Consider the following 15258-nt stretch of genomic DNA (forward strand, 5'->3'; position numbering starts at 1 on the left):
TACTGGAGATGAAAGGTCACTGAGATCCACGCTAGTATCCTTCTTGAAGTCATGGGATACTTTTTTCTCAGGTATGAAATAAAATAAACTTTGGAATAACATTTCCAACCTTTCAAAAGCACTAATATTCCCCTAAGCTCAGTATCCTTGAAGCTTGTGAATATTTATGATAACTTGGAAGATGGAAAATTCAAAAGAACAGAAAGAAATAACATTTAAACTTTTTGACAAACATAGAAAAGATACAATGATTTAAAAATTATTATATATAAGGGATATCATATATTGTGTGTAGGTAAGTAAATGGTCTTAAATATATATTTATGTATACATAAAGAGATAACAATCATTAATACAATATTACTATCTAAATATTTATATAAGAGCATCACATAACTTATTTCATTTAATTTTAATCTTTGCCCTTTATCATTGGTATATACTTCCCATATTATGGATGAAGCAACTAAGGCTGCAAAATGTTAGAAACATTTTCCAAAGTCACACATATAGAGGAGTAAAGTTAGAAATCAAATAGGGGTCTACTAATCCTACTGTACAGAACTAGGCTAGCGTAGGAGTAGGGTGTGTGTGTGTGTGGTATTTTAAAGAAGCTTAAGGACAGTAGGTCACACTTCTATTTTAATTGTAGCAATGCTTTAATTAGGAATACTGTCCACAGAGAATTTCTAAATCTAGAGAACAATATAAGTAATTGTGATTACAGAAAATCTCATCTCGTTTCTGGCATACTATAATCGCATAAAGAAGGTAGCTTCAAATGTTTGGCCATCTTGCACTGTACACAGATGTGGCCAAAGAGAATATAGTTTATTTTTATGAGCAGCGGCCCCTAACCAAGATGAACAAATGCAGCGTGAAGCAGGAAAAGACAGCAGGCACTATCCCTCAATCTGTGAGGTGCCTGGAATACTTGCCTGTCAAAATCCAGCCCTCATCCTTCCACCAGCTTCAACAACTACCTGACCTTTAGTCATCCTACTCTAAATCCTCCAGTGGAGATTTCTCTTCACGTACCCATGTTTAAAGTCTTTTGTGTGTCTTCATCAAAGGGGAACTTGGGGAAAGACTGGGGTGAGGTGGGTCACCCTGAATTATCTGATTCTCCCTGGAAACCTGGGGAAGAGCCCTGTAGGAAGAGCTATTTAGGGGAAGTATTCAATCCTCCAGTGGGCTTGGATAGCTGCACTGCTTTGACCCCACTGCCATCCCTCCTCCTATACCTGAAAGGTACTTAGTCATCATGACCTTGGCCCACCTTTAAGATGTTACAGGAAATAGCCTTAATAAGCTATGTTTAAAGTTTCCATAAACATAATGTTAAGAAAAGTGTTCAGGACATTACAAAGTCTTAATCATGGCCCCAGGAGAAAGTTATCGCGGGACTTTCTACCAGGATGAATTATCATAAACAACTGATGTATTTGTATCTTTTGGACACTGTGGGTTGAAACCGTATTTGATGCCCATCTCTAGTCATAGAACATAATCTCATAAGATGTATCATTTTCTCTCTTATCATATCTTTGACTTTATTTGATTTTCCCCTACCCTTATTCTACAAAATTTCGTATTTTAAAGAGTCATGTTGTAATTGTCACAGTCAAGAGGGGCCTAAGGAGACAGGATGATTAAATGCAGTGTGCTCTCTATTGGATGGCATCCTGGAACAGAAAAAAAATGGACATTCGATAAAAATCAAGAAACTCTGAATAAAATATGGACTTTAGTTAATAATAATGTGTCAATATTATCTCATTAATTGTAACAAATATAGTACACAAATGTAGCATGTTAATAATATAGGAAACTGATTGTGGGGAAATATAGCTTCTATCCTCTACTCAGTTTTTCTATAAACCTAAAACTATTCTTTAAAAAAAAGTGTATTAGGGGCGCCTGGGTGGCGCAGTCGGTTAAGCGTCCGACTTCAGCCAGGTCACGATCTCGCGGTCCGTGAGTTCGAGCCCCACGTCGGGCTCTGGGCTGATGGCTCAGAGCCTGGTGCCTGTTTCCGATTTCTGTGTCTCCCTCTCTCTCTGCCCCTCCCCCGTTCATGCTCGGTCTCTCTCTGTCCCAAAAATAAATAAAAAACGTTGAAAAAAAAATTAAAAAAAAAAAAGTGTATTAAAAAAACCAAGGCCACATATAAGGCACCTTATTTTATACCATGGCTAACTTCCAGGAATATTTATTTTCAATTCATTTGACAAAAAGTCACATACATGGTTAGAAGTTTTGTAGATTGCCTTAAATAATTACCAGGAGAAATCTAGATATTAATGCATAAAACATATAGATATGTATGCCTAACCCTTTAGTTAAATAGTCTAGCCTTATGTACAGTTTTTCATAATGTCTTTAGTCTTTATAGGCTGTTCCAAATAACTGGAATACTCCTAAACAGTTCCTACATCCTATATCCTGATTCATTTTTTCTTTGTGTGTGTGTGTGATAAGAATTTGTGAGATCTACTGCCTTAGTGCCTTTCAAATGTGTAACACAGTATTATTAACTATAGTCATGTGCTGTACATTACATTCTCATGACTTATTTATTGAAAGTTTGTACCTTCTTTGTTTGCACGTGTTTGTATTTTTATTATTATTTATCCATCTTACTTTCTTAAAAAATGATGACACATAGGTATATCCTCAAAAACAGAACTTAGCTTTGGTTTGTATGCTTTCTGTTCAACAAACTCCATTCCAATAGCTATGTAACCACTTCCCGAACTTGTTCACATCACTATAGAGTCTAAAACTTATGGTCTTATGGCCTAAACTTACCTACAAACTGAACAAGTCACTAATGATGTGGTTTTGAGGACTCAAAGGCACGGATTGATTTCTTTTATTGTGTAAAGGAAGTACAAGTTTTATACTAAGAATTTAAAAATATTTTAACTTCAAGAAAGGGTAATCTGACAACACAGTAAAGAAGGTGTGGAAGCTAAAAAAATTGTTAAGTATTACAAAAGTTGAGAAGACATTCAGCCTCAGTGTTAATAAGATAAAAGTTAATATGACACTAATTTTCACATATTATTTTAGGAATTTAAAAAAATATAATGCTTAAAAATAGTGTGCCAGGGACCTTTGCATAATCCTGTAGAGAGGGCTGAAGCAGAGAACGGAGGATTCTCTTTTAAAATTTATTTATTTATTTATTTATTTATTTATTTATTTATTAAAGTTTATTTGATTATTTTGAGAGCAAGAGAGAGAGAGAGAGGGAGAGAGAATATCAGGCAGGCTCTGCACTGGCAGAGCAAGGCTTGAACTCACGAACCAGAAGATCATGACCTGAGCCAAAACCAAGAGTCAGACGTTCAACTGACTGAGCCATCCAGGCGCCCAGGATAGGGGGTTCTTAGCCATTCACTACATGACAGTGTCTTCTTACCCTCTGAACACATAGACTTGGAAAAGTGTCACTAAGATAGCATAGTGCAGTAAGGCTGAGGATATTTTATTCCCAGGAGATGATGTAAATTAATCTCTTAAAAAGGAGGAAATATAAGACTGAGATCTTCAATGCCATTTGTGCTATAAGAATTTCTGCACATTTGGTCTTTTTTTTTTTTTTTGCAAGAACTTTATGTGTTGTTAAGAGGTAATGCTGACCTATCATGCCCCACACGTGAGAAAGGAAATCCTGAAACTGTCCATGAGTGTTGATCTTTATAGGTTAAACATGGGAGGTTGGATCCTAAAGTAGAGAGTAGTTTGCTATGTCTGACTATGCATGAATCCCTCTCTTTTAGCCCTTCCTAAGATAGGAATAAGTTCCAGTTCCAAAGCCATTAAATAAAGAAGCCTTCACTATCAGAAATATGAAATTCAGCATAGTAGTGCCTAATTATTACTTAATCTTACCTTGATCAGAAAAGAAAGGCATTTTGTTGACAAGCCATTTTGGCTGATGTCTCTCGGTCTTGGAGTTCTGAGTCTTTCATTCACTGTCTTAATAAAAATTTCCTACAATTAATTTAGCCCCTAGCAAAGAAAGGAATTTCTCTTTCTCTTTGGCAAAAATGTTCCATGACATTTTGAGAAGGTAATTCTGACAATTAAAGATTGAATTGAGTTTAAATTCCAAAAACTCTAACCATATACGGTTGCACTTCATAAATAAACAACTGTAGTGCTAGTTTTGATTGAATATTATCATAAACTTTATTACCCATAAATATAAGATGTCTTTCCCCTAGGATAGATTACATATCTTCTCTCCATTGACATTTGGCGGAACCTTAGGACTTGCTTTGGCCAATGAAATGGTACTGAGATGACATGTACAACTTTTAGCAGAAGCTTTAAATCCAGATCACATTGGTTATGTTCTGTGCCCTTACCACAATTATCAATGTTCCACATAGAAGCTGGTCTATTAGCCTTGGTCCCACAGTACAGAACACATGGAGCAGTCTCTTAACTAACACATGAGCATGTGGGATGAACAAGAAATAATTATTTCTTCTTGTAAAATATTCAGTTAGGGGTCATCTGTTATAACAGTGTATCCTCACCTAGCCTACCAAAAAAGGAAATTGATACCTAAAAGTAGGGGAATAGCTATAACAACAATAAAAATGACAATGAATCATTAAATATGAGGCTTATAAAACGAGACAGCAGATGGTGAGGAAACTGTGACCTGGGTCTAAAAGGACATAAGTCCATTATTCGTCAGTGGCAAAACACTCAGTAACATTGTCACCTGTAATCACTTGGAAGGCAGATATTTTATCAAGTGAGCTTACACATTGAGGCAAGGAGGTAGGAAAATTAAATGTTCAGAGATAAAAATGGAATTGCCTCTCACCTCCAACTCTTAAAAGGTAAAACTGAGAAGATCTTCATCCTACAAAGAACAAATGAAAACTCAGCCTCATGGCAAGGACCAAACCAAAACTCTTATTTTTGTGATGAAATTGCTGAAGGTATTAATTTGGCACCCATTAATCTTTCCAATGAAGAAAAATGCAAAGAGAGAGAAGACTGAGACCCTAGTCAGGCTCTAGCTCTAAAATGGAGCCAGACTCCTGGAGAAGGTCTGACATCTTGATGTATGTCTGTGGGAAAGAGATGAAAATCATTCCCATGGACTGAATTGAGAGATGGACAAAGAATATCTGTCCTAGGACACATCCCTAATCGTGGCCATACAAAAAGTTGAATTACCAAGAAAACGATTTCTCTGTCTCTCTGTGGTAAGAGCAAAGTGATTACGATGTTTTCAATTCACAGGTGTAGAAGAATAACCCCCAGCAATGCAAACTAAAAAAACAAGGATTAGGGAAATGTAAAGGAAGGTCTCCGTGCATTTAGATACCATTCTGGTCAGCTAGAGGCACAGGTCCTCAACATTCTAGATGTTTGCTTTTCACAGAAACACAATGAAACTGGGTTTTTAAATGTGTTCCTAAAGAGTTACATTCTTTTTCTCATGACAGCTGTTAGTTAATAAAGGGAGGTCTGCTGCAAAAGAGCTAAAGAAGTAGCTAATAGAAAGGGCTTAGAGAGGCTAATCCCTTACTCTGTCTAAACATCTACTGTGATGGACAGAATAACAGATCCACAAAAATACCCACAATCCTAAAGCCTGGAACCTGTGGATAAATTAAGCTACGTGGCAAAAAGGACTTTGCAGATTCCCATTGAAATGGGCAGATTATCTTTGGTTATCTGGGTAGGCCTAATTTAATCACAAGTCCCTAAAAACTGAGAATCTTCCCTAGCTGTGGTGGAAATGTGTGACTATGGAAGCAGGGTCCTGAGAGATGCAATATTGCTGGTTTTGAATAAGGAGGAAGGGGGACATTAACTAAAGAATGGCTGGTCTCTAGAAGTTAGAAAACAGCAAGACACAGATTCTCCCATAGAGCCTTCCTAAGGGAATGAATTTCTGCTGACATCTGATTGATTTTTGCCCAGTGAGACCCTTGTCTGAATTCTAGCCTATGGAACTGTACAATAATAAATTTGTGTTGTTTTAAGGCACTGACTTTATAGTAATTTGTGTGGCAGCAATAGAAAATTAATACATCTAGTAATTGCCCAATCTGGACATAAAGAAACATAGTATATAGCCATGACTTATTGCTTTGGGAATGCTAATGCTTCAAACAAGCCTACCAATAAATAAATAAAACAAATGGAAGAGATTGATTCAGCATTAGAAATTACTAAATTCTCATTAGCTGTTGCAGCTGCCACAGCCAAAACCTTGGCAAGCTCTCAACTTACACAATGACAGATGATTCCAAATTTTATAAATTAAAAAAAGAGCTAAAAGGCTCATAAATTTTAAGTATGAATTTCTGCCTGTCCTTAACATAAGTGCTTAGCTCCACTGCAGAAATTCTAATTCAGTTGGTGTGGCGTGGGATCCAGCTTGGTACAGTGAAGTACCTTTTTCTTTTTTCCAAACAAAACTTGCTATGTGTTTATTAAGACATTTCTGTAACATAAATTGAAGTGCCTTTTTAAAAGCTTTCATGATGACTTTAATAAGCCAGACTTGAGAACCACTGCTCTAAAGGACAAAATTCTTCTTCATATCATCTTAGGGTCTGGGCTGTTAATTTATCCAAATGGATTGGATAATAGTATCCAGTTGATTAGAGTATTAGACCAGATCTATTTGAGGTAAGTCCCTATGGATTCAATTTACTGATATTTCTCACAAATTTTAATACCTGTCCTATGTAGTACCCATGGAGGCCCATCAAATTTTATAGGAATTTGTGGCCACAACTATGTTGTTTACCAGTCAGTGCTACTCCAGAGAAAGGTCAATTAGTGAATAGAGCGGTCTTTTATGATTATGACATGACATTGACATAGGCCCATGAACCAAGACTTGGTTCATGATATGACTATAGAATATCCCCTTAATCTTTATCATTATCTCCACATAGCAGAAATAATGAAATGATGGAACATACTCCCCAAGAAGGAGTTCAAAAGTCTCACTGATTCTTGAATTCTAACAACCCATTTACCGTTTCAGTGTTTGATCCCTTTATAACACTGTTTCCCAATCATATATCTCCATGCTGAATTGGACCAAAAAATAAATAAAAGAATGTAAGCATACACCTCCCACAGGATCCAGGCATTCCACAGCTAGGATTTGCTCCAAAAGAAAAGAAAGTAATAGGTCTATATGAAGATTGTACATGGATGTTCTTAGCAGCTTGGTTTGTAACAACCGAAAATTGGAAACAATTCAAGTGACCATTACCAGGTAAATGGGTAAATAAATTGTGTTATGTCCAGATAATGGAACACTGCTCAGTAATTTGAAAACATGAGTTGTTGATATATGTAATACAATGATGAATCTCAAAATAATTGAGCTGAGTGAAAGAATGCAGACAGAAAAGAGTTCACAGCAATTCCATTCATATAAAAGAGTAGAAATTGCAAATGAACTAGAGTGAGAGAAAATTGCCTGTGAATAGGAGGGAGGAGAGGGTTGGGAGTGGCTGGAAGGAGGAATTTTCAGTGAGACACAAAGGAATTTGAGGAGTGATATATTCATTGTTTTGATTGTGGTGGTGACTTCATTGGCATATACACATGTCAAAATTTGTCAAACTGTTCATTTTAAATAAGTGCAGTTTGCTATATGTTAATTATACCTCAGCAAAAATATACAAATAAGGGGAAAAAGTAAATGGGCCATTCTCCAAGTATGTTTGGTTTACCCATCATGAAAAGACTGCAACCTCTTATGATAGCTGAAATTATGACTTTACTTCATGTGAGTTTTCTTAGCGGAAAGTGTGCACAAGACAAGAAATGCAAAACTATTCTCCTGGTGAGAAGCAGTACAACTTATAGGATATAGAAAACCCATATGTAGCCATTTGGGAATATCTAAATACATACTACTCTTTTATGCCAAGGTGAACTCTTTATTAAGAATGGCCATAGATTTTGGGGTGCCTTGGTGGCTCAGTCAGTTAAGAGTCTGACTTCAGCTCAGGTCATGATCTCACATTCATGAGTTTGAGCCCTGCATCGGGCTCTGTGCTGACAGCTCAGAGCCTAGAGCCTGCTTTGGATTCTGTGTCTCCCTATCTCTCTGCCCCTCCCTACTCTTGCTCTCTCTCTCTCTCTCTCTCTCTCTCTCTCTCAAAAATAAATAAACATTAAAAAAATGAAAAAAAAGAATGGTCTATATTTTAATCATTAAAAACACTCATTCTCAAATTCATTCAGAAGTTAGGCTTGACCGTAAGAGGGAGCATTCAATTTTGGAAATATATAAATTGTTTAATAGGGAGAAAGTGATCTAATTTATTTATTAGTAAACAAAACCAAATTTATTAATAACAGGTACATAAACCTTAGGAGAATCTATAAGTAACTGGTTTACATAGCGAAAGGTTCAGTAGCATATCCAACATTGCATAATTGTAAATTAAATTTTTCTATTAAAATGTAAAACAGTAATAGGTCACTGCTTCAATAAGTGTTGGAGGCCTCAAAAAAATCCATATTTATACCTGAAGTCTACATCTTCTTGATGCTAAAAATTATTCAAGTCCTTTGGGAACAGAATCAAGATGTGTATAAACTAAAAGGATGTCCCTACATCAACCTTCATGTCTTTGAATGATAGAACATGTACATGTTTCTATAAATCTATTCAATTATTAAAATGACATGCAAGGAGGAACTATATTGAATTTTAATAGGTGAATGAAGACACACCTGCTCTTTGTAGGAACCAGAATGCCCTATTTGGGTTGGAGGATCTGCGGGAATCACCAAGAAAAATGGAAGTCTTGGCTTATAACATTTTTCAGCTGTTGTAGTCGGGATATTCAGCAAGTTGATCATGCTGCAAGCACTAGCTTGGGAATAAGATCCAAATAACCATAGAAACAACCAAACTTGCATTTATGGGGTTAGAAAATAGAATGCAACACTGTTCAATAGTACTCTCTGTTATAATGGAATTTCTTTGTGTATCTGTGCTATGCAAGATGTAGTCACTAGCCACATGCAGGTGTTGATACACAAAATGTGCCTAGTAAAACTGAGAAAATGAGTATTTCATTTCATTTCATTTTATTTTAATTAATGTCAATTTCTATTTTTTGTAATATTTACTTATTAATTTTGAGAGAGAAAGCATGAGCAGGGAAGGGCCGAAAGAGAGACAGAGAGAGAGAGAGAGAGAGAGAGAGAATCCCAAGCAGGCTCCACTCTGCCAGCACAGAGCCCAACGCGGGGCTTGATCCCAGGAACCGCGAGAACATGACCTGAGTAGAAACCAAGAGTGTAACGCTCAACGATCTGAGCCACCCAGTCACTCCTAATTTAAATTTAAATATAAACAATTACACTTGGTTAGTAGGTACTACAGTTGACAGGACAGGTCAAAAGTATTAGGAGATAAGCAGACCAAGACTGTGCTTATAGTATGATATTATTTTCAGAGCTTCATCTATGTGTGATAACTAATGAGGTTTTCTGAGAAAGTGTAATGCCCAGAAGGTCAGTTCATGTTTATTCTTTCAACCAAAAGATACAAAACACATCTGCTATAGACTGAATGTTTGTGTCCCCTCCAAATTTTTATCTTTAAACTCTGATCCCCATTGTGATGATATTTGGAGATATGATTTAAGGAGGTAATTAGGTCTTGAGGGTAGAGACCTCAGACTCTCAGGATGGGATTCGTGCTCTTACAGGAGAAGAGCTTGTTTCTTTTCTCTCTCCATCATGTAAGGAAACCAGGAAGAAGGCTTTTCACTAGAACCCTACCATGCAGGTCCTTGAGTTTAGACTTTCTAGCCTCCAGAGCTGTAAGAAATAAATATTTGTTGTTTAAGCCACCAAGTCTATGCTAATTTGTTATAGCACCCCAAACTGCTGTATCGAAGACAACATCTAAAGATTTGTAACATATTTCCATTAAGCAATTTCTACCAGCACTGTGTGAGAACCTATGACTTTTAGGTTTTGAAGCTATTGGTTTGTCTCAGCTATAACTGTGCCCCATTTGTTAGCACTTCCAGAATTTTGAAGTAGAATAGTCTTACTGCCTTGGATCAGGAGGCTTTAAATCTTCTTCACTGAAGAATTTATAAAAATGTTTGGTTTCGTTCACCAGATATAGGGTACAATATTGTATCATTCCTCCTGAAGGGGGATAAGATTTAGAATTCTGCATTGGGTTGAGAAATTATGTTCCCTAAATTAAATCAGCTATTGCTCTATTGTCTATTGCCACAATAATGCTGCATAACAAACCACCCCAAGCCTTAGTGGCTTAAAACAACAGGTATTTATTTAGTTCATGAATCTGGGGGTCAATAGGAAGTTCTGTTGCTCTGGGTTGGACATGACTCATCTCGGTTGGGCTCACTTATATGTCAACAGTCAGCGAGTGTATTGGCTGGAGACTAGTTTAGCCAGTATGACCTCAACTAAGAGATCATCCTGTTTTTGCTTTAAGTTCTCTCTCATATTCTAGAAGGCATATATATATATATATATATATATATATATATATAGCTGAGGGAAGATCCCAAGAAAGAGAACAATAGTAGGTCAAGCCTCTTAAAACCTAGACTTAGAATAAGCTATAAATTCAATCAACATTCAAAAAGCAGGGAACAAAATTCTACTTCATAATGGGAGGAGCTGCAAAGTCAGATTTCAAAGAGAATGGATACAGGGAGGGGTGGAAAATTGTGAAGCATTCCACAAAATCTAATTAATATACCAATTTCTTGGGTAAAGGCAAATGATATTCTTCAAGAGTGCATACTGGCATTGGAGTCAAGCTTCCGAAAGTATAGAGAAGTTATTACCCTAGGACCTTATAGGCTGTAGTAAATAAGAAACTATCTCAATCTGGGTCAAATTATATTAGACCCATCTTATCCCACTTCACACGGTAAGTTGATTCAAAATGGAAGTTCCACTGAAACCTACTCATGAGGCAAATATGTTATAAAAATTAGTACCAATCTAAAAATTGTGAGTGACAGTCTCCAAGCTGGGGGAAGAGTACCCATGGTTTGGGGAAATATTAGTCTCTTCAATAAATGGTGTTGGCAAAGCTGGACAGCCACATGTAAAAGAATTAAATTGGACTATGATATTACACTATAAATGCACACAGAAAAAACTTGAGAGACTTGAACATAAGACCCGAAACCATAAAACTGCTAAAAGAAAGTCTTGGTAATAATGATATTTTGGATTTTGATACCAAAAGCAAACATAAATAAGTGGGACTACATCAAACCAAAAAGCTTTTGTACAGCAAAGGAAACAATTAACATAATGAAAAGCCAATCTCTGAAAAAGAGAAAATATTTGCAAGTTTCATATCTGATAAGAGGTTAATATCTAAAATGAATAAAGAACTCATACAACTCAATAGCAAAAAAAAAAATGATGAAAAAAGGGGCAGGGGATCTGAACAGACATTTTTTGAAAGAAGACATACAGATGGACAATAGGTACGTGAAAAGGTGCTCAACGTCTCTAACCATCAGGGATATACAAATCAAAACTACAATGAGATATCACTTTACACCTGTTAGAATGGCTATTATCAAAAAGACAAAGAATAACAAATGCTGCTGAGGATGTGAAGTAAAGGGGACCCTTACGTACTGTTTGTGGGAATGGAAATTGGTGCAGCCACTCTGGAAAACAGCCTGGAGGTTGCTCAGAAAGTTAATACAACTATCATATGATGCATCAATTCCACTTCTGGGTGTTTATCTCAAGGAAACAAACACACTATCTTGAAAAAATGTATTCACCCCTATGTTCATTGAAGCTATTTATAATAGCCAAGACATGGAAGCAATCTAAGTATCCTTCAATGGATGAATGGATAAAGAAAATGTGATATATATAGTGATAATGGATGATAAAGGATGCTAGAGTAATGGTTTTACTACATATACAGATAACAAATATTGTGTTGTACACTAGAAACTAATTTTATATGTCAATTATATCTCAATTAAAAAAAAAGAGTACTCATGCTTGGAAGTCTTGAAATTTTGTCACATCAGACTATCTATCATTATATTAATAGTCCTGAACTGTTGATGAGTATTACAGATACCATCCAAATACTTTCATTATGTTTTCAATAATAGCCAACTACAAGGAAAGATATACTAGCTTTAAAAAGCATTATGTCCTCCTGTTCCCAGTTGCTATAAAGAATAAGGACAGAAAGTAAAGAATTATGGCCATAAATTCATTGGATTGTGAAAAAGGTCAGTGAGGACAAAGTGAACTCATTCAGTTGATATACTGCTAACCACAGCAAATCTTGATATTGCCATATTTCAAGACAATGGTAAGACATGTACTTAAGGAACCCAAATATTGTCATATTCTAAATATAATTATATATTTAGGAATCTATAGTGAGGGAACAATCCAAAAGTAGTAACAACAACAATCATGAAAACTCTGTACCATATTCACTGGTTTGTTTTGTTTTGTTTTGTTTTGTTTTGTAAGAAAAACAATTGGAAGCAACCTAAATGTCCAGTCATATAAGAATGACTAAGTAATTATAATATTTTCATTGGGTAGAATATTATGGAGCTATTAAAATGGTCATTATAAAGATTATGCAACAACATCAAAAGTAAAGTAGAATCTTAACTGAAAAAAAGATACAGTATTATAGGCACACTATGATTATAACTATGCAAAAGAAAATGAAAAAAGTCCATAGAATTGCAAGTGGTGCTGGTGGGAGTTGCCTTTTGGAACCTCTTATTTTCTTAGAAGTATTCATATCATTTGAGGATTTCAACTTCTGGAAATATATTTTAAGAAAATTATCCAAAATGAGAAAAGAGTAAGGTGAGGACTAGGGAGAAGAATTTTTTAATACCTCTCTGCAGCTTTTTTAACTCATAAAGAACTGAAAACAGCCTAGATGTGTCAGAAGAATGAGATGGTCAAATAAATTAGAGTTTATATGTCTGCACAATGTTATATAGCAATTAAGAATAAAAGAAATTGGGGCTCCTGTGTGGCTCAGTCGGTTGAGCACCCAACTCTTGATTTCAGGTAAGGTCATGATCCCAGGGTTGTGAGATTGAACCCATGTGCTGGGCTTTGCACTGAGTATGGAGCCTGCCTGGGATTCTCTCTCTTTCTCCCTCTGCCCCTCTCCCCTGCTTGAACCCTCTCTCTCTCTCTCTCAAATAAAATTTTAAAAAATGGAAAAAAAAATGAGTGAAAGAAATCAGTGACAAAGAAATTCATAAATGTAAAGAAAAGGCAGTATTCATTCTAAAAGCAATATAAAAAATATTAGCTATATGATTTATAAGTATATATAGATAAAAATATACCAAAAATTTAACAGTATATTTGCTAGAAATACATCAAAAAATTAATAGTAATTAATAGTGTTATATAAAAGAAAATTATTGATGCTTTTCATCTTTCTTACGTTTTTCTATATTTCCAATTTGTATATGATAAACTTAGTACTGCATATTACTTTGATAATCAGAAAAAAATTGTGAAAGCCTAGATAGGAGAAAAATAAAATATCCATTTTGGCACTGTATAAGGGTGGTTGATTAAGGGTTCTGTGCTTGTTTTTCTAGTTGCCACATCTTGGCATATAGTTATGCTAAATTTGTAATTTCAAAAACTATAATATTTAACAAGGTAATCCACGCTACATCTTATTTTCCTTCTTGTAAGACACGATATTAACAACAACACTTTACACTTATGTAAGGATTTGCGAAGTATCTCACTTGTGTTACTTCATTTGATTCTCACACCTGTGTAAAGTAGAAAGTGTTATCATGCTATAGTTGCAAAAATTGACTCAGAGATTAAATGAGGTCCTTCAAGTTTTGTGGCAGATTATTAACAGAACCAGTGTTGGCTCCAGTTGGTTACGCTTCCAAATGCTCTCGCAGTTTCCATGGAATCATTTTCACAATTCTCATCAGGAAGGATAAAGCCCTATGCCACTGCAAAAAAATGCTATAAACAGTTAAGACATTTACTGGAAGAGAGTGACTTTGATTTGCTTTATACCTATTCTCTCCACTGTCCTCACAATGATTAATTTTTTTAGAAGTCAGGCTTTGATGTTTTGGTTAGTACCTTTCCAACACTTTCTCCAATCCCTTGATATTCGCAACTAATTAAGCAGTGATGTAGACTGTGCATGAAGTACTTTTTAATTAGCCACAGTGATTTGCAAATTATTCAGCCTGGGCTCAGGACCCTTAATATTCAAACTGAAAATCTAGTGCATGTAAACTCTTTATTTAAATAGTGACATCTGAGATTAAGCTCAATAAAGGTTTCTATGGAAATGAACTGCAATATCAAAACTTTCCAAAACATTGAAATGACCCAATTAGAAGAGGTAAAAATAAGTGATAGAAAGAGTAGCTATCAATAGAATGGAAGGGTTCATTTCACTTCTGCACATTAATTTTCATAAATGTGTCTGCATATTCATTAGAAGACTATGCAATTCACTTGCTATTCAAGGATCTCAACTAGATAAGAATGATACGTGAAGTAAAAGTTTAGTTGTTCATCAATAACATTGAAGCCAATTTCATAGAAATGCAGACATTAAAACTGAAGAGCAAAGTAAATATACATGAATGCATACACACACAGATAACATAAACACTGCCAAAGAAAAATTAACGATAAAATTCTAGGATTCCCGTAGCAGAAACGATCAATAAAGTTCATGAATTAGTTCCAAATAGAAAAGTTAAATAAGCCTTTGATCTTTCTTAGAACTAAGAACAAAGGGAAATATTTCCTAAGCTTGACTCCAGAATGAAATGCAAACATAAACATGTTTATAAAAGGTTGTAATCACATAAGAAGCTCTTAAAAATAGCTCTGAGCAAAGCAAAATATAAGAACAGTTCATGAATGTGAAATTTTTAAATTTTCTAGTATGAACATTAACCAAGTTCAAACTTTAACCTTGACATTTGCATGCACTATGACAATTGAAAACCCAAAATGGTTTTTAAAACGTACATGGCTGCAGAATTCTAACTTTTGTTTTGAAAGCTTACGTCACAAGATACTTTCCTGGAAATCCTTATGTAAAGACATCCAAGTAGTAATCTAAATTTTACTAATAGAACACAATGACCAAGTGACATATATAGTTGCAATCCACTAATAGCCATCTCAAACTTAACCCATCCAAAATCT

At 35.3% G+C, this 15258-nt stretch overlaps 1 protein-coding gene across 7 annotated transcripts in view; it reads right to left on the reverse strand.

The window, feature by feature from the left end:
- The window catches only part of GRM1 (glutamate metabotropic receptor 1), a 434400-nt gene that overhangs the window by 98048 nt on the left and 321094 nt on the right, over positions 1 to 15258 (reverse strand). The window lies entirely within an intron of this gene.

This window comes from Herpailurus yagouaroundi, unplaced genomic scaffold, assembly GCF_014898765.1.
Source record: "Herpailurus yagouaroundi ecotype Mexico unplaced genomic scaffold, PumYag 198, whole genome shotgun sequence".
In the NCBI taxonomy this organism is placed as follows: domain Eukaryota; kingdom Metazoa; phylum Chordata; class Mammalia; order Carnivora; family Felidae; genus Herpailurus; species Herpailurus yagouaroundi.